The sequence below is a fragment of the Thermobia domestica genome, chromosome 5 (genome assembly GCF_964235325.1).
Source record: "Thermobia domestica chromosome 5, izTheDome1.hap1.1, whole genome shotgun sequence".
Classification (NCBI taxonomy): Eukaryota; Metazoa; Arthropoda; class Insecta; order Zygentoma; family Lepismatidae; genus Thermobia; species Thermobia domestica.
Genome location: NC_137458.1, coordinates 43,697,140 through 43,720,276, shown reverse-complemented (window position 1 = coordinate 43,720,276; position 23,137 = coordinate 43,697,140).

Sequence of the window (23,137 nt, the reverse complement as noted above, 5' to 3'; positions counted from 1 at the left end):
GACGGCGCCCCTAATTGTGTACAAACGAAAATTTCGCCTTCACATTTCTGTAGAAACGATGTACAAATGATTGCGACAATTTGTGCTTGAATAGGACATGTTGTTGGGGGGCTACCATATAGACAGCCCCCACTTTGTTTTCGTTCTGACGGCGCCCTTAATTGTGTACAAACGAAAATTTCGCCTGCACATTTGTGTACAAACGATTGAGACCATTTCCGATTGAGTCTGATAAGGGAGGAGCTTTCTAAATGGACGTCTCCTTTTCACCTCTACTGTAATTAAATTCTTCCTCGAGAAAATCTGTAATCAACACTGTCAGTAGCTACGTCCTCGACTAATATACCTTAACAAGTACAGCTTTATTTTCGTATATTTTTCAACAGTTAACCAATTTAAAACTATCGCAAACAAGAATATGTAGTCAACTTCTTAAATACTTCGCTCGCCGAAACCCGTTCAGCGCGTGCAACAAGCAAAAACAACATGTTTGGCGTCTCACAAATGGAAAAGGGGGAAAAAAGAGAAGGAAAAGCAGCACGGCAGTGCCTTATCGCAGTCAGAGCTGACAACATAGTTTCGGTCGTCACTAACGCGAATAGACCTACTAGCGGTGTACAAGAGTTATACAGTTACAATATACGTCGTGCCACAGTAGCGCTACAGGCGGAATGTGCACGAACTACAAATGAATATGTTCCCTTACAAGCATCAGTCACTGTTGCACCCTCTTTACATTCTACACATCCTTTTTTCTCCCACTTTTTGACCTTGACAAGCAGAAGTACCAGGCTTTCCGAGTTCACAACCATAAACTGTTTGTGTACAGAGTACGTTTTCAGTTCTTCGAATGACTGTGCGCGCGAAGAACAAGGGTTATGATCGGGCTACCGTATACGGAAGTCAATAACACCCGGTTGCAATAATAAATGTAAAATACAAATATAGAGCCTTGACAATGCCGTGAGGATGAATATATGTATATATATATATATATATATATATATATATATATATATATATATATAAATGCTGTTGCAAAATGCAATATGCTCAGTTTTTCTTTGGTACACTCCTTAAAACATCATAATACTAGAAGTGGCTCAAATAGATCAAAGAAATTAACAAAAAATAATAATAATAATAAAGTGAATAACACCATTATAAAGGATACAAAAACGCCAAAACTCCTTGTGCTCGTTCTTTGTGGGCGTGATTGAAACTGCATTCACAAAATCCATACTGCATGCCACAGGCTATAATCGCAAGAGGCCAAATATGAGATTTCAAATACACTCACACAAAGTCCCCTTGTGAAAAGAGAGCCAGGACCAGAAGTCCACTAACCACCAAAAGCGCCGATACTGAAGAGGGTTCCTTAGCTTAGACCTAGCATCAGTACAACTATTCTTTTTACCATGCATATTTATTATCTATATTCACCTCTCTACATATTAATTTCATCAAACAGATGTGCAATCTAGTATTTAACCAATATACCTATCCGCACAATGCTACCCACTTATCAAAAATGCTTTCCTTGTACAGTGAATTAATCTTAAGCGAAAATCCTCATCTTAATTCAATATTAGACCAACTGTCATGCAATCACCAGAGACATGTATCAATATTAATAATAACACGCACCAAACAATCCTTCAGGTAGTACAGGGCCATCACGCAGTCATACTATTAAAAATTACGGAGTACACCCGGGGTCGAGTCCCGGGCGAAGCTCACGTACATCCTACTACCACCACTTATCAGAAACTAAAATGAATGTATATACAAAAAAATAAAAACAGCCACTAAGGGAAAACTATAAAAAAAGAAGAAACCAAAAGAAAACTAAGCATAAAAGTAAGCAATGTTGTTTAACATTAGTGAAGTAGGAAATATACTAAACCCCTTCTTCATCCACCAAATGAGTGATTGGGTTCGCTAAATTAAGCTATCCCGAATGATACGATTTCTGGTATAGTGTCATATCTATATTATGATTATGTATTCTAATCAATAACTATCTTCCAGAGCCAAGGACACAATTAAAATGAGAGCAATGTAGGCGAGATATGAAGGAACTTCTCCTTCTCTAACGAGGTCTAATGTGTGGAAATGCCGAGTAAAAAAAAAAAAAAAAAAAAAAAAAAATACACATATGCGATTACAACAATAAGGTATGGTATTGATAGGAGCATTCTTGCTCGAGTATTCTTAAGATGCTCCAATTGTTCACTTTGGAGATGCACATATTGTTATATCTCCGTCTCGAGGAAGGAAGTTATTGTGCATTGATAAGTCCTCCTCCTCCTATAACATTAATATACAAATCCATAGAGTCTCTGTAGGCCTTCCTGAAGAAAAAAATACGGAGCAGCATCTAACTTCAAGAAACCAGATCATAGAAGTGGTGAATAATATAAGGCACCATGATCCAGAAATAAAGAACTTTTGCTATACGTTGATAAACAAGATGCCAAAATAAAACCAGGCACTATGTCAAGTCAACAATTTCCATATAAAGTACTGAAATACTGTAACAGTACGTAAAATGTACTGCAATACAAAATTATTGAGATATTACAACGTTTACACACGTATTCTTTCTTCAATTTTCTTCCTGAAAATGTATGTATAGCAGGTTCTAAAAAATGATGCCCACGGATTATAAAGCGTGCCACATAATGAAATTTTGATTCCCCAAAGTGGCTGGAGAAGATCCAAGAGGATATATCATTATATAACATGTTCGCTTTATCTTGATCTGAATAATACTGCTCTGTTGTCCGTGAGTGCCATATATATACAGGGTGGCCCAAAAGTAGTATACACCCTGCATTGATCAAGTATAACATTCTAGTTTATGGGTTTATTTGCTTCGGCTCTTTGGAGCTTAAGATGTAAGTAAAAACACATTTAGAACAAATAATAAAGAAACTAAGTCTACCTGATGGATAACAATAAGAAATGATATAAAATGCGATGAGCTGATCAGTATGGTAGTGTATACCTATTTTGGGCCACCCTGTATATATATATATATATATATATATATATATATATATATATATATATATATAGGGTGTTTCAAAACAACACCGACAACGTTTGGGAGGTGATTCCTGACACCAAAATAAGACGAAAAGTATAGACTAACCTAGGTGCACAAATGATTCCTTTCGGAGTTATAGGCTGCCGAAAACATGAAAAAGTGAACTTTAAAGGTCCATAGCTCCAAAACTATGGGACCTACCATAGTCGGATCAAGATTATACTTAGAAACTAATATGTGATCTATCCAAAAATACATGTTTCAGAATCCTAGGCTACTCACTCAACCATTTTTGTACAGGCAGTTTTGTTACGAGCATATAATCTGAAGTACTCACTAACTAACTCTATAAAAAATGTTGCGGAAGTACTTCAGGATTCTGAAGCATGTATTTTTGGATAGAGCACATACTAGTTCCTTAGTAGAGTATTGACCCCACTACGGTAGGTCCCATAACGTTGGAGCTATGGAACTTTAAAATTCATTTTCTCACGTTTTCGGCAACCTATAAGTCCGAAGGGAAGCATTTGTGCACCCAGGTTCGTCTCTACTTTTTGTCTTATCTTGGTGTCAGGAATCACCTCCCAAATCTTGTCGGTGTTGTTTTGAAACACCCTATATATATATATATATATTTACATCAGCTAATGCTTCTGGCAACAAATACTATTCGAAGCTTTCTTGCACCCACTGGAAAACGTGAAGTATATTAATATTTATTTGCATATATTGTTATTGTAGACTGTTCCCATAATGCCCACCGACTTCGATTTTACAAAATTTGAGAAATAAATTTCACTTTTTATTTAGTGGTCAATTTGAAGGCATTTTGTTATACTACCATTAAGAAACCCATATACATCATATTACGAATCAATCATTATGGAACAATCTCATGTGTGACACGCAGCAGTGGTACCAATCTTTGAAAGTTTCATTTACAACTTTTTTCTTTTTTCATTTTTAACTGATTTTGTGAGTAATGGTGCATTCAGTATAAAGGTACAACAAGATATTCTCTTTCTCTCTCTCTGTCACTGTGTGTGTGTGTGTGTGTGTGTGTGTGTGTGTTTGTTTGTTTGTTTCTAGTTTCCGGCGTAAGCGTGTGGATACTACCAGGTATACTTTCGTGTGTACAAATGCTAGTGTGTGTGTGTGTGGCGCGGGTATATGAACTATTAATTGGGATCGCGTAGTGGAACTTATCAATATTAGTACGTACATACAAACGGCTGTTACTTCACACGATAACTTTGGACGAATGCGAATTTTTAAATTCTGCTTTTTGCAATAAATAAGTAGAGTGATTCCTCTCGAGGGAGTTCCCCTAAATGGTAGCCCCTACCATGTCCAATTAAATCACAAATTGCCGCAATCGTTTGTACATTGTTTGTACAGAAATGTACAGGCCAAATTTTCGTTTGTACACTATTAGGGGCGCCGCCAGAACGAAAACAAATTGGGGCTGTTTAACTGGTACCCCCCCCCCCCACCAACATGTTCTATTCAATCACTAATTATCGCAATCGTTTGTACTTCGTTTCTACAGAAATGTGCAGGCGAAATTTTCGTTTGTACATAATTAAGGGCGCCGCCAGAACAGAAAAAATGGGGGCTGTCTAAGTTGTAGCCCCCCCCCCCCAAAACCAAATCAATCACAAGTTGTCGCATTCGTTTGTGCATCGTTTGTACAGAAATGTGCAGGCGAAATGTTTGTTTGAACAAACTTAGAGGCGTCGCCAGAACGAAAACAAAGTGGGGAGCTGTCTGAGTGGTAGCTCCCCCCACGATGTCCAATTGAATCACAAAGTATCGCAATCGTTTGTACATTGTTTGTACAGAAATGTGCAGGCCAAATTTTCGTTTGTACACTATTAGGGGCGACGCCAGAACGAAAACAAATTGGGGGCTGTCTAGCTGGTAGCCCCCCACCAACATGTCCTATTGAATCACAAATTATAGCAATCGTTTGTACTTCGTTTGTACAGAAACGTGCAGGCGAAATTTTTGTTTGTACACAATTAGGGGCGCCGCCAGAACAGAAAAAAATGGGGTCTGTCTAAGTGGTAGCCCCCCCCCCCACCATGTCCAATTGAATCACAAATTGTCGCAATTGTTTGTACTTCATTTTGTACAGAAATGTGCAGGCGAAATGTATGTTCGCACGCAATTAGGGGCGCCGCCAGAACGAAAAAAATTGGGGGCTGTCTAAGTGGTAGCAACCGACCATGTCCTATTCAATCACAAATTGTCGCAATCGTTTGTACTTCGTTTGTACAGAAATGTGCACGCGAAATTTTCGTTTGTACATAATTAAGGGCGCCGCCAGAACAGAAAAAAAATGGGGGCTGTCTAAGTTGTAGCCCCCCCACCATGTCCAATTGAATCACAAATTGTCACAATCGTTTGTACTTCGTTTGTACAGAAATGTGCAGGCAAAATGTATGTTCGTACACAATTAGGGGCGCCGCTAGAACGAAAACAAAGTGGAGGTCTGTCTAACTGGTAGCCCCCCACCAACATGTTCTATTCTATCACAAATTATCGCAATCGTTTCTACTTCGTGTGTACAGAAATGTGCAGGCAAAAGTTTCGTTTGTACACAATTAGGGGCGCCGACAGAACAGAAAAAAGGGGGCTGTCTAAGTGGTAGCCCCCCACCATGTCCAATTCAATCGCAAATAATCGCAATCGTTTGTACTTCGTTTGTACAGAAACGGGCAGGCGAAATGTTTGTTTGCTCACAATTAGGGGCGCCGCCAGAACGAAAACTAAGTGGGGTGCGTTCTAAGTAATACCTCCCCACCATGTCCAATTGAATCACAAATTGTCGGAATCGTTTGTACTTCGTTTGTACAGAAACGAGCAGGCAAAATGTTTGTTTGTACACAATTAGGGGCGCCGCCAGAACGAAAACTAAGTGGGGCTGTCTAAGTGGTAGCCCCCGACCATGTCCAATTCAATCACAAATTGTCGCAATCGTTTCTACATCGTTTGTACAGAAATGTGCACGCAAAAGTTTCGTTTGTACATAATTAGGGGCGCCGCCAGGGCGAAAACAATGTGGGGGGCTTTCTAAGTGATAGCCCAATCACCATGTTCAATTGAATTACAAATTGTCGCAATCGTTTGTACATCGTTTGTACAGAAATATGCAGGCAAAATTTTCGTTTGTACACAATTAGGGGCGACCTCAGAACGAAAACAAAGGGGGGTCTGTCTAAATGGTAGCCCCCACCATATCCAATTCAATCACAAATTATATCAATCGCTTGTACATCATTTGCACAGAAATGTGCAGGCGAAATTTTCGTTTGTACTCTATTAGGGGCGCCGCCAGAACGAAAACAATGTGAGGGGTTGTATAAATGGTAGAAGCATTCAAAAAATGTGTCACATTTATGGAGTATTTTTCTAACAGGACTTTGTTCACACTATTGTGTGGTTTGGTTTGTTCACACTATCGTGTGATTCACTATATTGATCTTATCCTAACGATGATGGAATTAAATGTTTTTTTTTTGTTTTTTTATATTTATATTTATACTTACAATCATTATTGCTGAGTTAGTTTTTCACTCCTCGGCTCTTATTATTAAACTTATTCATTATTTCTTACGTGAACTGAATCCTTATGAGAAAAATGTATTTTTTTCTTTCTATCTTGCGCAGAAACCGTTATTCTCATCTCGTACAGGAAATTGATAAGTGGAAGATATAACAAATGCACAAAGTAGACTGTTAAAGGGAAAATTATAACACAGTATTTTGTTTTATATGATCATCTTTATTAAACTCATTTTGCAGAAACTATAGAATGCATGGTGAAGTATTTTGGTGCATTCAGCATTCTGATTTACGAGTAGAGTTGCTAACTGGCCGGTATTTGCTGTAATTTTGATTAAGGCCGGTGACCGGTACAAACTTCTTATTAGACCCCTTCTGACCGGTATTTTGGAATCTGCAATCCAGAATATAACATTGAACATCGAAATTTTTCAACAGTGCCTTTACAAACACAAATTTCCGTTGTATTATACATTATCGATATTTTTTTAACGTATGGCAGTTTTTTTTATTTATTTAACATAACAAATTTGATAACACTTATATTTTATTGTAAAAGAATTTTATTCATTTATTGAGAGTAGAAAATGACTTTTTAAAGCAATTTCCTTTGTTTGAAGTGAAGTTTATAGAATAAATTTCATTTTATGAATCAACTATTGTTACATAAAGATTAATATCCAGTATTATTCATCTGTTTCGATAATTTTAAACAAGTGGCAATTGCTGGTAAATATAATAACGATCAATACAGTCTTCAGTTTCTCATTTGTACAGAGAATTTTGAGGATGTGCCGGTAATTTTGTTTTCCTGAGTTGGCAACCTATTTACGAGGTTTTGTTTCAACTCTGCTACGTAGTGGCTCCGTACTGACACTCCGCATGCAAATAGGTATGTAAGGCTACCATACGCCCCGGTTTCTTAAAATTTGTCCCGGTGTGCAGAAATTTTCCTTCTTGTCCTGTTTTTTTCTTTATTATTATTATTAATTACATATCAAAATTTCTGAAAAGATAATAAAATCGACTTATTCCTTTTGCTTTCAATTCCGACAATACTATAGGAACAATTTCATTCTAATCTTTATTATTATTGCAATCGCTGCTTCCCCGGATATAACATGCAATGTTTAAATCCTCCTAAGTAGCACTCTTATCACTAAAAGTAAGAATGTATACCCCGAGGTGGCAACAAATTCTTGTGACGTTGCAGACCAGCCCCGAAAACACATTTTTTCTGCTTCAGAAAAACAATTATGCAAATTGCTTTCTTTTAGTTCGCATTTTAGGTTAACAACAATAAATTAGCCTATTGAAATTTTGAAACAACTTCATAAATCTGGATATTTTTCTTTATAGACATGTAGAGCATGTAAAGGTGGTATGCGTAATAATATTGAAAATATAATTTTTGCCTAAATATTGTATGTTCACTGATTGCGTTTATATTGTATAACAGCTTCTAGCTTCTATAATAATTTTTAGCACTGTTGATTAAGTATGGACAGTGGCGTATTTACGATTTTGTTTCGGGAGGGGCTTTGCTAACTTCCGGGGGTGCTTTGCCTGAAAATATGAAAATTCTGCAAGATATTTCATATACTTTACTATAGTAAGTAAGATTTCGGTGGGGGGCTTGAGCCCGGAAGCCCTCCCCCTAAATACGCCACTGAGTATGGACTATATTAATACATTATTTTAAGTTGTATAACTAGTGCGATACTGTAGTAAAATTCGAAAGATAAAATTAATACAAAATGCAATATTTATTACTAATTTGTAAGATGTCCCGTTTTTTCTGTTTTCAAAAAGTATGGTAGCCTTAAAGTATGCTAAACCATACAAAATAAATTGTACTGTAAATAGTACCCCTCTGATAGTGCTCTCAAACGGGTCGGGTTACGGGTCGGGTTGTCGGGTCGGGTCGGGTCAGTCGGGTTAGCTCGTGTCGGGTCACTCGGGTCGGGTCGTCACATTCTTCACTTATTTTCTATACAGAATACTATAAAGAGCTTTGTTGTGGAATTCAATTCGAAGTTGGTGAATGAATGATAAATGTGACTAATTGAAGGTGAAATAGTAATAAAATTTTAATTTTACCCTATATTAACTAATTGGTATTGTAATTGTAATTAATATTACTACTGACTTTTTTCCTTTCTGCGTTTCTATGTCAAGTTAAATGTCACATTAAGTGAAATTGAAAGGAAATATCTAGTTAACGTCCCACGTTATGCACCAACGCTAAGAGAGACAGTGATGATGAGAAATAATTGAAGTGGTTGAATGAAGAAAGTGGGAGGAAATGGGAGAACACCGAGAAAACCCATGCACATGGGGTTTGTCCACCAGGAATCAATACCCATGGACCTTCGGATCAAAACATCTGCCTTTGGGCAGGACACATTATTATTATTATTATTATTATTATTATTATTATTATTATTATTATTATTATTATTATTATTATTATTATTATTATAACTTCAAGAGTGCCCAAGAAAGTTCCGCCGCCTTTTCACCAACACCTTCGAACATTGGTATGTAACCTAAGACGTACCTGGAATATCAAAAATCGTCTCCATCAGCCTCGACGACCTTCTGAAAACGTTCCGGAAGGCCATGGATTCCATCGCAGTCGAACTTGGTGGGACGTGAAGTGAAGAAGATATCAAGTGCATATTGAACCTCTACTAGCTGTTTGAATTGGCGTTCTCTAAGGTGATTGTCCAAGGAATGGAACAGGTGGTAATCGGACGGTACAATGTCCGTGGAGTATGGCGGATCCAATAGTGTTTTCCATCCAAGGCGTAGAATGATGTACTGGGTCATTTTAGCCACGTGGGGCCTAGCGTTGCCTTGTAACAAGAGGACCCCTTTGCGATTCAGAACTGCTGGATCCAGACAGTACACAGTGACAGTACACAGTTGCATTGATGATCTGACCAGCTGGTAGCAGTTCCCGATGGACGATACCTCGAGCAGTCCACAAAATGCACAGGAGAACCTTATTCTGGCGTGGTGCTGGCTTGGGCAGTTTTTGAACCGGTTCATGGGATGCTAACCAACAATGACGGCGCCGTGGAGCTTCGTACAGGACCCACTTCCCATCACATGTCAACACCCTGTTCAGAAATTGCTCCTTCCTCAGACGAGACACCAAAGAAACAGGTGTCTGCTCGCGTTGCTTTCTGGCTCCAAGTCAAATCATGTAGGACCTATCAACCCAACTTGCAGTGCTTCCCAAGTTGATGGTGGTGGTGGTGCAGAATGGTTTCTCCACTTACACTGAAAGGTAGCACCAGTTCCTCACATGTCTGTCTTCGCCTCAATTGCTGCCCGAAGATCTTTATTTTGAACATCTGTTTGTCTTCCGGCACGTGGTGCGTCTTCGAGTGTTTCGTCACCGTCCTTAAACCGTCATACCACTGCACTCTCCGCGTAGTCACGACACCCTCACCAAAGGCCTGTCATATCTTCCGCTCCGCGGAGCAGCAATTTGAACTCGTACACCAAACAAGCCCTTATGACGCTCTGTGAAGGCCCCATGTTCACTCAGTCCTTACGCACGTTCACGGTGCATCTGAACAGCCACAACCAAGTAGTATGTTGGATATACTCACTAGTGTTGCTCACGAGACCTGGTTTGGGGCATTCGTGTCGTGAAGGTAGTCTCGTCTGGAAAAGTGCATATGTTTCTATTGAAAGAGCTCTGTCTCATCTCGTACCCTTTCATGAAAATTCTGTCTCGTCTCGTCTCGTCCAACAACTGACCTTCACCTTATATCCATTCGCATTCAACTCAGGGTGTGAGGGCCAATTGAACACAGACCTCCACAAAGAGACAGAACTTTCTTGGTCACCTTCAGATTATTATTATTATTATTGCTGGAGTAGTGATTTGACTTTCTCCGCAATAAAATACTTGCTAATTTTATATAACGTTGCAAATATCTTCTAGATAAATTAACCAAGAAAAAATAAAAGGTAATTCCCTACAGAATGATATTTCAGTGCAATTAGTTCCTTATGATTCCATCAGACAGCAACGCTGTTTTTAAATAGAAAAATCGGAATGTTAACGTGATGAAATTGTTGTTTGTTACACAGCAAAAAATATTAAAAGAAGTTCTATATACATTCCTTACTAGAAAATAATGTTGTCTTCAGAACTTTTATTCTTTTAGCCTTCAGAACTTGTCTTCAGAACTCAGTCAAATTTTATTTTGATTTTGAACTTGATTGACTAAATTTTAACCTTGGAAATTTGGATGTGGAGTAAAATAAAGAAGGTTAGCAGGGTAGAGAGGAAAACAAATAAGGAAATGCTGAAAAAATGCAAGAGACGAGAGCAATATTAGACGATATAAGGAAGCGAAAAATGGACGGATCACAAGTTTTGATCTTGCTAAGGGATTGCATTCTGAGGGATGTAGCAAAGGGGGTGATATCAGGAGAGCGAGAGTGTGTAAGAAGGTTGGAATTGATAGATTGTAATAAGGAGGGTGGTACTTTATGTTGGGTTGCGAGGCAGATATTAGCGGGAAATCGCAAAAATGGAAGCTTCTTACCTAATTTACGGAAACTGGCCTGTTTATTAATGGGAGAACACTGAGGAGGAGGAGGAGGATAATTATACTACAAGTAAAAAAAAGCCGAAACAATGGTTTATGCATAAGAATTGGTCAGCATTTTTTTTTCTGGTGGCAGTTTTGTAAAGTTCTAGCTCTCTCAAACTGGTTAGATTGTAAGTTCAAGTCACTCGGGTCGGTTGTCGGGTTAAGTCACCTCGGGTTGGTTCACTCGGGTCACTTTGGGTAGGGCCAATCGGGTCAGATCGGGTCGGGTTGTCGGGTCGGGTCAGTCAATTTGGGTCACGGGTGGGGTCGGGTCGGTCTTCAACACATATAATTTCCACGAAAATTACAATATACCACGGTTTATACCTCATTGGACTTCCAATAAAACGTTTTCAATGATGTGTACACCATGTCACCATTTTTGTATGAGGGAATGTCTAGAGGGATTTTGTGGGAATTTGATGGAGTGTAGATTCCTGTGTGTGTGTGTGTGTGTGTGTGTGTGTGTGTGTGTGTGTGTGTGTATGTATGTATGTATGTGTGTGTGTGATACCTTACAGGATACAAGATGTCAGGGAAGTGTGTAAATAAACCGGACAATTTCTGTTATGTATGTGGGGAGCTGATATTTAAATCACAACGTCGATGTTTTACTCCACTTGTGAGGAAGTGTTATCAGTTATATTTTGGTTGCTGTGTAGGAGACCAGGATAAGAACTGGGTTCCTCACTACATTTGTTGTACTTCCGTGAAACGTCTGACTGGGTGGGCAAATGGTGGACGAAACATGAACTTCGCAGTACCGATGATCTGGAGGGAACCAAAAGATCATTCTTCAGACTGCTACTTTTGTATGACACAGATAAAAGAAATAAGCAGTAAATCTAACCACACAGTACAGTACCCTAATTTGCATCAGCAATTAGGCCAGTTCCACACAGTGCAGAATTACCTGTACCGGTACCTCCTCCTCATCTTACGGTAAATGAGGATTACGTACTTGAGGCAACTATTGAAGTTCCAAATGAAGATGATGATCCTACTTATGTAGGAAGCACATCTACATTGGATTCCGATCTGATAACTCCGGGTGAACTAAATGACCTCATACTGGATTTAAAACTCTCCAATACACAGACAGAACTTCTTGATTCTAAACTTAAGGCTGGAATCTGCTCCATCGTGACACTAAAGTGTGTATTTTTCGAAACCTTCATACAGAGTTTCAAAACTACTATTCTCAAGAAAATGATTTAGTGTATTGTAATAATGTCTGTGCTGTGATGGATAGACTTGGACATGCACATATAAGTACAGAGTGGAGATTGCTTATTGACTCTTTGAAAACTAGTTTTAAGGCTGTCCTTTTGCACAATAGCAACAAATTTCCTTCAGTGCCTTTGGCTTATGCAACTAATATGAAGGAAACCTATGAAAACATCGAAATAGTGTTAGAAAAAATTCAGTATGAGAAATACAAGTGGACCGTTTGCTGTGATTTACAAGTCATTTCTTTGTTAATGGGTTTGCAGCTTGGTTATACGAAATATTGTTGTTTCCTCTGCGAATGGGACAGCAGGAACAAAGCGGAACATTACATCAAGAAGGAATGGCCAACGCATGTATTAACTCCTGGACAGTAGAATGCTGTTTATTCCTCACTGGTGAGCCCTGATTAGATAATTCTACCTCCTCTTCACATAAAGTTGGGGCTCTTCAAAAACTTTGTTAGGACAATGGACAAAAGTAATGCAGGATCTTGTTACCTCAAGGAAAAAATTCCTCGGGTTAGTGACGCTAGGGATTTTTGTAGACCCCCAAATAAGATGTTTGATTCGTGACCAAAAATTTGAGGATCTCTTAACTCTGGTTGAGAAAGCAGCTTGGTGTCCATTTAAATGTTTAACAGAGATTTTTTTAGGAAACAAGAAAGCCCCAAATTACCGTGAAATTGTGAGTGATTTAAGCAATCATTCAATGAAATGGGTTGCAACATGTCCCTTAAAGTTCACTTTCTAGACTCCCACCTGCATTTCTTTCCTGAAAAGCTTGGTGCTGTTAGTGATGAGTATGGGGAACATTTTCATCAGGACGTTTCCTCCATGGAGAAGAGGTACCAGTGACAGTGTAGTTCAAAAATGCTAGCTGATTACTGTTGGACACTTAAGAGATGTTCCAGAAACCAAACACAGAAGAAAGTCGACAACTAAAACATATTAGTTGAGGTAAGTAAGTGTCCATTTATTAAGAAGATACCACTCACTTCTTTTGTATTATTTATTAAGTAGATATAAAATGGTGACACGGTGTATACATCATTGAAAATATGTTTTATTTCAAATCCAATAAGATATAAACCGTGCTTATATTGTAATTTTCGTGGAAGTTATATGTGATTTTATCTGCACTAATGAATACTGTAAAATGAACAGTACACATAGCATATTTTTTATATAAATATGTTTATTTCTCTAGATAGAATAATGCTATTCTTATGAAACTTAGAGGGCTTACTAAGTATAAATCAGGCTAACATACAATATAATTTGTGCGTTTATATACCTAAGGTACCCAAGCTACAAGTGTGAAAATGGTTTTAAAAAAAGAAAAAAAGAAAAAGAACAGAAATTTGAGGGGAAATTTTCCGAAAACACCTCTGTCACGGGAAAACTGAGGGTGATGGAGAAAAACTGATTGCAGATTCGAATTCTACGTGAAAAGTTCTATTAGAATCAGGCATTTTCTTCCGTGTGCCAGAGAAAAAGAATTTTTTTTTCAACTAGTGCAATAGGAACCATTTTCAAACTCATCAACCGTTATCCAAACCGGTTAATGTTGATCGCAGATATTAAAAATACTCACATCCGTATATTCATTAATACAAACGAAAATTTTACCTGCACATTTCTGCACAAACGATGTATAAACGATCGCGACAATTTGTGGTTCAATCGAACACAACTGGTGGGGCTAGCACTTAGACAACTCCCCTTTTTTTTCGTTCCGTCCACGCATCTGATAGCTTAGAAAAAAATTTTCGCCTGCGCATTACTGCTCAAACGATGTGCAAACAATTGAGATGATTTTCTTTTGAATGGGACGTAGGGGGTGCTACCAATTAGGTAGCCTATACTTTGTTATCGTTTTGGCGCGCCCACAATTGTGTACAAACGAAAATTTCGCCTGCAAATTTCTGTACAAAACCGTAACAAACAAGTGCGACAGTTTGTGGTTGAATTCGACATGGTGGGAGGCCTATCAATTAGAGAGCCCATAGTTTGTTATCGTTTTGGCGGGGCCACATTTATGTGCAAACGAAAATTTCAGCTGCACATTTATGTACAAAGGCGTACAAACAAGTGCGACAGTTTGTGGTTGAATTGAACATGGTGGGAGGGCTAACATTTAGACAGCCCCCCACTTTGTTTTCGTTCTGGCGGCGCCCCTAATTGTGTACAAACGAAAATCTCGCCTGCACATTTCTTTATAACTATATTCAAACGATTGCGACAATTTGTGATTCAATTGCACATGGTGGGAGGGCTACCATTTAGACAGACCCCCCCTTTGTTTTCGTTCTGAGGTCGCCCCTAATTGTGTACAAACGAAAATTTTGCCTGCATATTTCTGTACAAACGATGTACAAACGATTGCGACAATTTGTAATTGAATTGAACATGGTGATTGGGCTATCACTTAGAAAGCCCCCCACATTGTTTTCGCCCTGGCGGCGCCCCTAATTATGTACAAACGAAACTTTTGCATGCACATTTCTGTACAAACGATGTAGAAACGATTGCGACAATTTGTGACTGAATTGGACATGGTGGGGGGCTATCACTTAAACAGCCCCCACTTTGTTTTCGTTCTGGCGGCGCCCTTAATTATGTACAAACAATAATTTAGCCTGCACATTTCTGTACAAACGATATAGAAACGATTGTGACAATTTGTGATTGAATTGGACATGGTGGTTGGCTACCACTTAGACAGCCCCCCTTTGTTTTCGTTCTGAGCTCGCCCCTAATTGTATACAAACGAAAATTTTGCCTGCATATTTCTGTACAAACGATGTACAAACGATTGCGACAATTTGTGATTGAATTGAACATGGTGATTGGGCTATCACTTAGAAAGCCCCCCACTTTTTTTCGCCCTGGCGGCGCCCCTAATAGTGTACAAACGAAAATGTGGCCTGCACATTTCTGTACAAACAATGTACAAACGATTGCGATACTTTGTGATTCAATTGGACATCGTGTGGGGAGCTACCACTCAGACAGCTCCCCACTTTGTTTTCGTTCTGGCGGCGTCCTTATGTTAGTTCAAACAAACATTTCGCCTGCACATTTCTGTACAAACGATGCACAAACGAATGCGACAACTTGTGATTGAATTGGACATGGTGGGGGGCTACCACTTAGAGAGCCCCCATTTTTTTCTGTTCTGGCGGCGCCCTTAATTATGTACAAACGAAAATTTCGCGTGCACATTTCTGTACAAACGAAGTACAAACTATTGCGACAATTTGTGATTGAATAGGACATGGTCGGGGGCTACCACTTAGACAGCCCCCAATTTTTTTCGTTCTGGCGGCGCCCCTAATTGCGTGCGAACATACATTTCGCCTGCACATTTCTGTACAAACGAAGTACAAACTATTGCGACAATTTGTGATTGAATAGGACATGGTCGGGGGCTACCACTTAGACAGCCCCCAATTTTTTTCGTTCTGGCGGCGCCCCTAATTGCGTGCGAACATACATTTCGCCTGCACATTTCTGTACAAACGAAGTACAAACTATTGCGACAATTTGTGATTGAATAGGACATGGTCGGGGGCTACCACTTAGACAGCCCCCATTTTTTCTGTTCTGGCGGCGCCCCTAATTGTGTACAAACGAAAATTTCGCCTGCACATTTCTGTACAAACGAAGTACACACGATTGCGACAATTTGTGATTCAACTGGACATGATGGGAGGGGGGCTACCATTTAGACAGCCCCCACTTTGTTTTCGTTCTGACGGCGCCCCTAATTGTGTACAAACGAAAATTTCGCCTTCACATTTCTGTAGAAACGATGTACAAATGATTGCGACAATTTGTGCTTGAATAGGGCATGTTGTTGGGGGGCTACCATTTAGACAGCCCCCACTTTGTTTTCGTTCTGACGGCGCCCTTAATTGTGTACAAACGAAAATTTCGCCTGCACATTTGTGTGCAAACGATTGAGACCATTGCCGATTGAGTCTGATAAGGGGGGGGGGCTGTCTAAATGGACGTCTCCTTTTCACCTCTACTGTAATTAAATTCTTCCTCGAGAAAATCTGTAATCAACACTGTCAGTAGCTACGTCCTCGACTAATATACCTTAACAAGTACAGCTTTATTTTCGTATATTTTTCAACAGTTAACCAATTTAAAACTATCGCAAACAAGAATATGTAGTCAACTTCTTAAATACTTCGCTCGCCGAAACCCGTTCAGCGCGTGCAACAAGCAAAAACAACATGTTTGGCGTCTCACAAATGGAAAAGGGGGAAAAAAGAGAAGGAAAAGCAGCACGGCAGTGCCTTATCGCAGTCAGAGCTGACAACATAGTTTCGGTCGTCACTAACGCGAATAGACCTACTAGCGGTGTACAAGAGTTATACAGTTACAATATACGTCGTGCCACAGTAGCGCTACAGGCGGAATGTGCACGAACTACAAATGAATATGTTCCCTTACAAGCATCAGTCACTGTTGCACCCTCTTTACATTCTACACATCCTTTTTTCTCCCACTTTTTGACCTTGACAAGCAGAAGTACCAGGCTTTCCGAGTTCACAACCATAAACTGTTTGTGTACAGAGTACGTTTTCAGTTCTTCGAATGACTGTGCGCGCGAAGAACAAGGGTTATGATCGGGCTACCGTATACGGAAGTCAGTAACACCCGGTTGCAATAATAAATGTAAAATACAAATATAGAGCCTTGACAATGCCCTGAGGATGAATATATATATATATATATATATATATATATATATATATATATATATATATATATATATATATATATATATATATATATATATATATATATATATATATGCGAGTATGTACGTAGAGGGCTCGGTATTTACCCTGGTTGTTTTAGGTTGCCATAGATTTTTGACACCCGATATTGACTAATTAGTTCTGATGGTAAAGTATTACCGCGTAACTTAGAACAAATGACACCTTACTGATTTGTTAGTAATGTTAGTAACTATTAAATTTTTAATACCATGTTAAATATTGCATGTAAATAGAACAAGTAGCAGGTCGTAAGAAAAGTAAAAATAACCTTAATCCTTATCCAAAGTTATTTTTTGAGATCATAGTGAAATCAGTAAACTACGAAACAGTGCGCCCCACCAACAAATCCTTCTATCAGTAAACAATGAAGCAAATCCTCCCCTACGATCGGAATCTTAACTATTTGTCGTTCGTCAGTTCAATGACTAAAATCTCTTGACTCCACGATCTGTACTAGAGATAAAAATTCAGTGATCTTAATTTGGACTGATTTTGGTTAATAATTTAGTAATGTGAATACAGGACCTAGATAGGTCCAAAGACCTAACTCCATTGAGATATCATAAAGTATTACGGAAATATGTTCCCAATGTCTGTGACTGGGTCCGATAATATTTTTTTTTAATCTTAATAAATTTTGAAATTTTATACCCAGTGCGTCAAGTGAGGAAATGAAAATATTATATATAATATGAAGCAACTATTTTGTCTGTAGTTAGAACAAAAAAAAAAACGAATAACTACTCTCATGGACACCAATCATAGTGAATAAAGAGAGTTGAAAAAGGAGTTATTATCGACGTGAGAACAAGGACTCATAAAATTGTCGAAATTTCTCCTCTTGGGATAGAGACTCAATAGAAATGCTACCAAAGTGCTTTTTTTTAAGGAATGATTAACCAATTATTTTTTTCTTTCCTTCTTCACGATGATATGTATTCATTGTACTGAATCTTAAATATGTTTAATGTTGACCTTTGATTTTTTTCTCCCTCTTTTGTCTTTCTTCTTTGTCGAATTTTTAAAAATGTAATCCTACTTTTAATATCTCTACAAAGAGAAGTGTGTTATTTGATATTGTTGAAAGTAGCAGATTTCTGTGCATGCTTATGAAACATTTTTTTTTAAATTCATGTACTAAACTTTTCCTGTTATGTCAAACTAAGTTTTCTTTTATTGAAATGTAATAAATGTCTATAGAAATGTAGTTAGGTTAGTTTAATTCAACTAAATCCAACCTGAAGTATACATTGTCCTGTATGAATGTGAGTGTGAGTGAAAAGTAGGTTTAGTATTAAGTGCACCAATTCTTTGACATATATGTGTGACTTATTATAATTAATGGTAGTTGGCAATTAAAGTCAATACTAACTTAATTTAAGTTGGCTCTATAAAGGAAGAAAAAGGGACGGAAATAGCCTGACGAACGATCATCATGAGAGAACTTCGAGAGTCAAAATTTTCAACAAATAGATGTGTTACTTTGATTTTTTTTGTGGTCGATTCTAACATGCCATCAACTTCGTTGTTTATTTTTCAAATGTTGGATACTAGTTGAGAACTTTTGTAAATATTGAATATACTGTTAAATTAAACTTTCTCATCTATCTCAGATCTAGATTAGGATAATTCGGTAGTTGGCGTTAAATGGATCTAGGTCTGGGAGGTATGGGTTAACATGTGTCTACCTTTGATCACTTTAATATTAAATATTCACCCAATAGCTATTGGAAATGATTCCAATTTAATAATTATTCACTTTTCTTTACCATATTTCTCAAACTATCCAGTAACAGTTTCCCTCTTTCTCACCTTCTTACTTTTTCTCTTTTCCCTTCTATTCTATCTCCCTATTCCTTTCTTCATTATCTTCTTCTATTTTTAATAAAACTGAAAAGGGGGTCGTGACTGCGAATTCTATGTATAATAAACACGGTCATGTATTTATTTATTTTATTTTATTTTCTTCAGAAGTCCGATATAAAAGTTTCTCATTTCGATCGAACCTAGTATGTTCGAAATTAAGAAATGGATAATATATTCCAATATAATTGGACATAAGATTATAGATTCATGAATATCCCCACCAGGGGTGAAGGGTTCTCACTCACGACTTATTCCATGCAACACATTTGTTACGGAGCGAGCTTAGACTTTCTTCTTTATTTTTTTTCCTTTACAGTTTTAGATTAACGAACCCTAACAGGATTCGTTGTTATGGAAACGGTGGTTTCTATGGCAACGGCCCTTTTCAGAGGGAGGGATTTAAACGCAAAAAATTATCTAAGTTGCATTCTGTAGTTGAAGATGTTATGCAACCAGCTGATTCATTTTTCATGAAACCGGGCGGCGAGTCCACTAACGATTGTGCTTGTAGTACAGGCGACTTTCAATTACAAAATGGTCACATACGAGATACCAGCTGACTATCACTTTTGCGTGTTAAGGGGATCTGATACGTCTTCGCTTAGGTTTCTAACTCTCCATTTGATAACATGTAAAATTTAATATGGTAATTTCTAACAAAGTATTGCAGGTAATGACTTGAAATTTTTAATACAAATACACAAGACACATATAAATCCAACCATGGTCTCCAATTTACGTTACATGCGTTAGATTAATTGCAATATATTCTTCAGTAAGTTTGGCAACAGAGAATAAAAAGTATGCTGCAGAGGGGAGAGGGCTGACCATCTGTTTGCTTGTTAGCTGCTTTTAAAGGACGCTCTTACCAGAAAAATCACGTTGCGATTCTCACTTCTCAGTGGTTAGAATGGTCTGGACCAGAGATGGTCATTTTTCCTAACCCTCCCTCACGCTCACCCTCAATTGACGCCCATCACCCTCGATCACACTACCCTCCATTGACGCCCTCCCCTCACCCTCCCTCACGCTCACCCTCCATTGACGTCCTCACACTCACCCTCCCTCACACATCACCCTCCATTGACTCCCTCCCCTCACCCTCCCTCACACTCACCATCCATTGACGGTCTCCCCTCATCCTCCCTCACACTCACCCTCCATTGACGCCCTCACACTCACCCTCAATTACTTTATCGCCCTCACCCTCCAACGCCCTTACCCTCAACTACTAAAATGAGGGTGAGGGCGGCCCTCATGAGGGCAAAATGAGGGAGGATGACCATCTCTGGTGGTGAGCATGGAGCATGGAGGTGCATGGAGATTTCGATATGACGAAGAGTGGTCTTACAATTGACGCAGAACACCAGAAAATGTTAAATGCCGAAGCACTACATTGACTGAAAAACCATTTTGGGGCCAAGGTACCCAACACTTGTGAACAGCACATGAACTGTGTTTTTATATAATATTTGCATATCAAATTTTTGCTTGATTTTGAGAATATTTAATCGTTTAATTAGGGGAATTGACACATTTATTTTATTGGATTTCATACGTAGCAGCGGGAGCAGATGACTCATTTGCATTTCATGTATATATATATTGTTGGTTTAATGTATTTTAATAAATATAGATTAACAACAGGACTGGTCGTGATACTGGGACAGAGATATTTTAATATAATTTAAAAACTATAATGGAGAAGATAGAACAATTTGAGTTTCACATACGCTAGTTTGCTTTTCGTAGAGGCAGAGAAGTCCTCAGAGAAAAAAATACTTAAGAAAGCTTGCTTTTCTGAAGGAGCCTTGTTCTACAGGAGCGTGGGAATCAACAGTTAGCCACTGTAGCTACCTTTATTCTGATAAAGTAACCATGAGCTCCAAACTTCGTCCATCAGCAGAGCTAGTCTCACTTTCTAGTCTAATATTAGTTAGGGACATACACTGACACTATGGAGACAGCAAGTCGGTCTGCACAATAGTTTCGAAGCAAGCAAAATTATAGCGTATCCGTGACAAATTGTCGATACAATGGAGTGTGAGGTTTGCAAGACACACCCCTTTTTCGCGTCCTAGTTACAGGATGCGTCGCTTGGACAACGAGCTTCTATCGGAGAGGAGAAGTTTGACAAATTTGAAATTTTGGACGAGTCCATTTTAGTCCTGGTTGTAATAGTTCAGAAACATCCGTCAGATGTCTCTGGTGGGTGATCATTTCCGTCTGCTTTCCCGTGCATGATTTGCTACAAGAGTATGTTTTGTAATATGTAAATAAACTTTCTGAATGTATCCGTATTAATTAGATATATTTAAATCGATAGTTAGTTTGCATTATATTAATGGCTTGTACTAATAGTAATTATAAGCCTGGTTGATGGTTTTGAGAGGTGATCTACAGACAAACACAAACCTTAGTTTTTAATTTTTCTAAACATCGACGAGACTCCAAGGCTGAATGTTAGAGATAGGAACCCTCAAACCATGTTATAATACTCGTTTTCAGGTGTCAGATCAGGACAGCCCGGTTTGGGACTGTTATAATATAATATCATATGTGTAGTTTATTTAAATTGTTGTATTTATGCTGAGAAATCATGTTAAAGTCAAAATCTTTCAATGTAAACATTCCAGGTTTATGCCATTCTCAATGTCACTTGGACAGAAAGTTAGTTTCTTCGTTACGAGATGGCTCCACTTGTCAAGACAAGTTCGCGAACATGTCGAGTGACAAGTTAATAATTTTTTTGTGTGTTTAATTAAACATTGCCAATTAACACGGCATAGTAATTGTGGGTGTTATACACCATATTAAAGCTTATTAAATAAGCTAGCACGCACATATAGTGGCGTTTAACAGTTTAATAGACGTGAGCTAGAAAACGCATAAAAGTAAACAAACCTGTTGAATGTAAGAGTTAAGTAGGTCACTGGAAAGCTTCCGGTGAGGGAGGAACCTACCTCACCTATTTTGGGAGAAGCGTTGGATAGTGGTTTGACCCGACGCGGAGTTCAAACAGACAATGAACTTCGGTTGAAATAAAACCGTAGTGTACAGAACACGAGGGACAGTTAACTCTTGGTTTTCGAAGTATACGCATCGGTCGTGTCAAAAGTGATTTTTCTAAATAGCAGTTAAATTTTAGTTTTCGAAGCATAAACAGCATTTACTACAAACTCAGTTTCTGAAGTGTTAGTGGAATGATAGTGTTGGAAGCACACATAGTATTTACGAAAGTTCGGTTTTCCGAAATGTCAGTTCGTTAATAGTTTTGTTACGTAGAGAGCATGTACGGCAAATTCGGGTTTGAAGTGACATTTCTTCATATTAACTTGTGAAGAGCTTAGCCCATACTAGACATTAGAATAGTATTTCAAGCGCCGTAAAACATGTTCATTGTCTATTCGCAGTGAGTACTAAAAATTTGCTAAATTATTGGTCAAAACAAACTTAATGCCTGTCATGTTAGGCAGTGACCAATGTTGCATTACTTCGCAGCTTGTTTTAAGTAATTAAGACACGCGTATAAGAGAAGTACCATGACCCAGAGGACAACCCTCTCAATCGCCACTGACGGAGTGTAACTCAGGTGCTGGATGGACAAACACCTGTGGAAGGAGAGTAGCAGCGACCCAGAAGAGGAAGGAGAATGGTAAATGCAGACAACCTTGGCCGTCAACTTCGGAAGCAACATCGTAGTGCAGTATAAGGAGTTTAAACATACATGGACACTTCAAGAAAGAAGATAACGGGAAATTGACTTAATGAAGTGCACGAACAATTAAGCGAGAGCTCCGCTTTGCAATAAGTGTGATTCAAAATTAAAATTAATTTTTTTTTCGTGTCTCATTGTGAGACTGCGCGCGAGTGATTTTGTATCATAATATATTTACGTGCTTGGAATGTTGGATCTGCATATTAAAAAGATTCCATCAGAAAATTTGGGATTCTCCTTTTCTTCCATCAGTTTGGCTGCCAGGTATGTGTTACCATTTCCTGTCTATA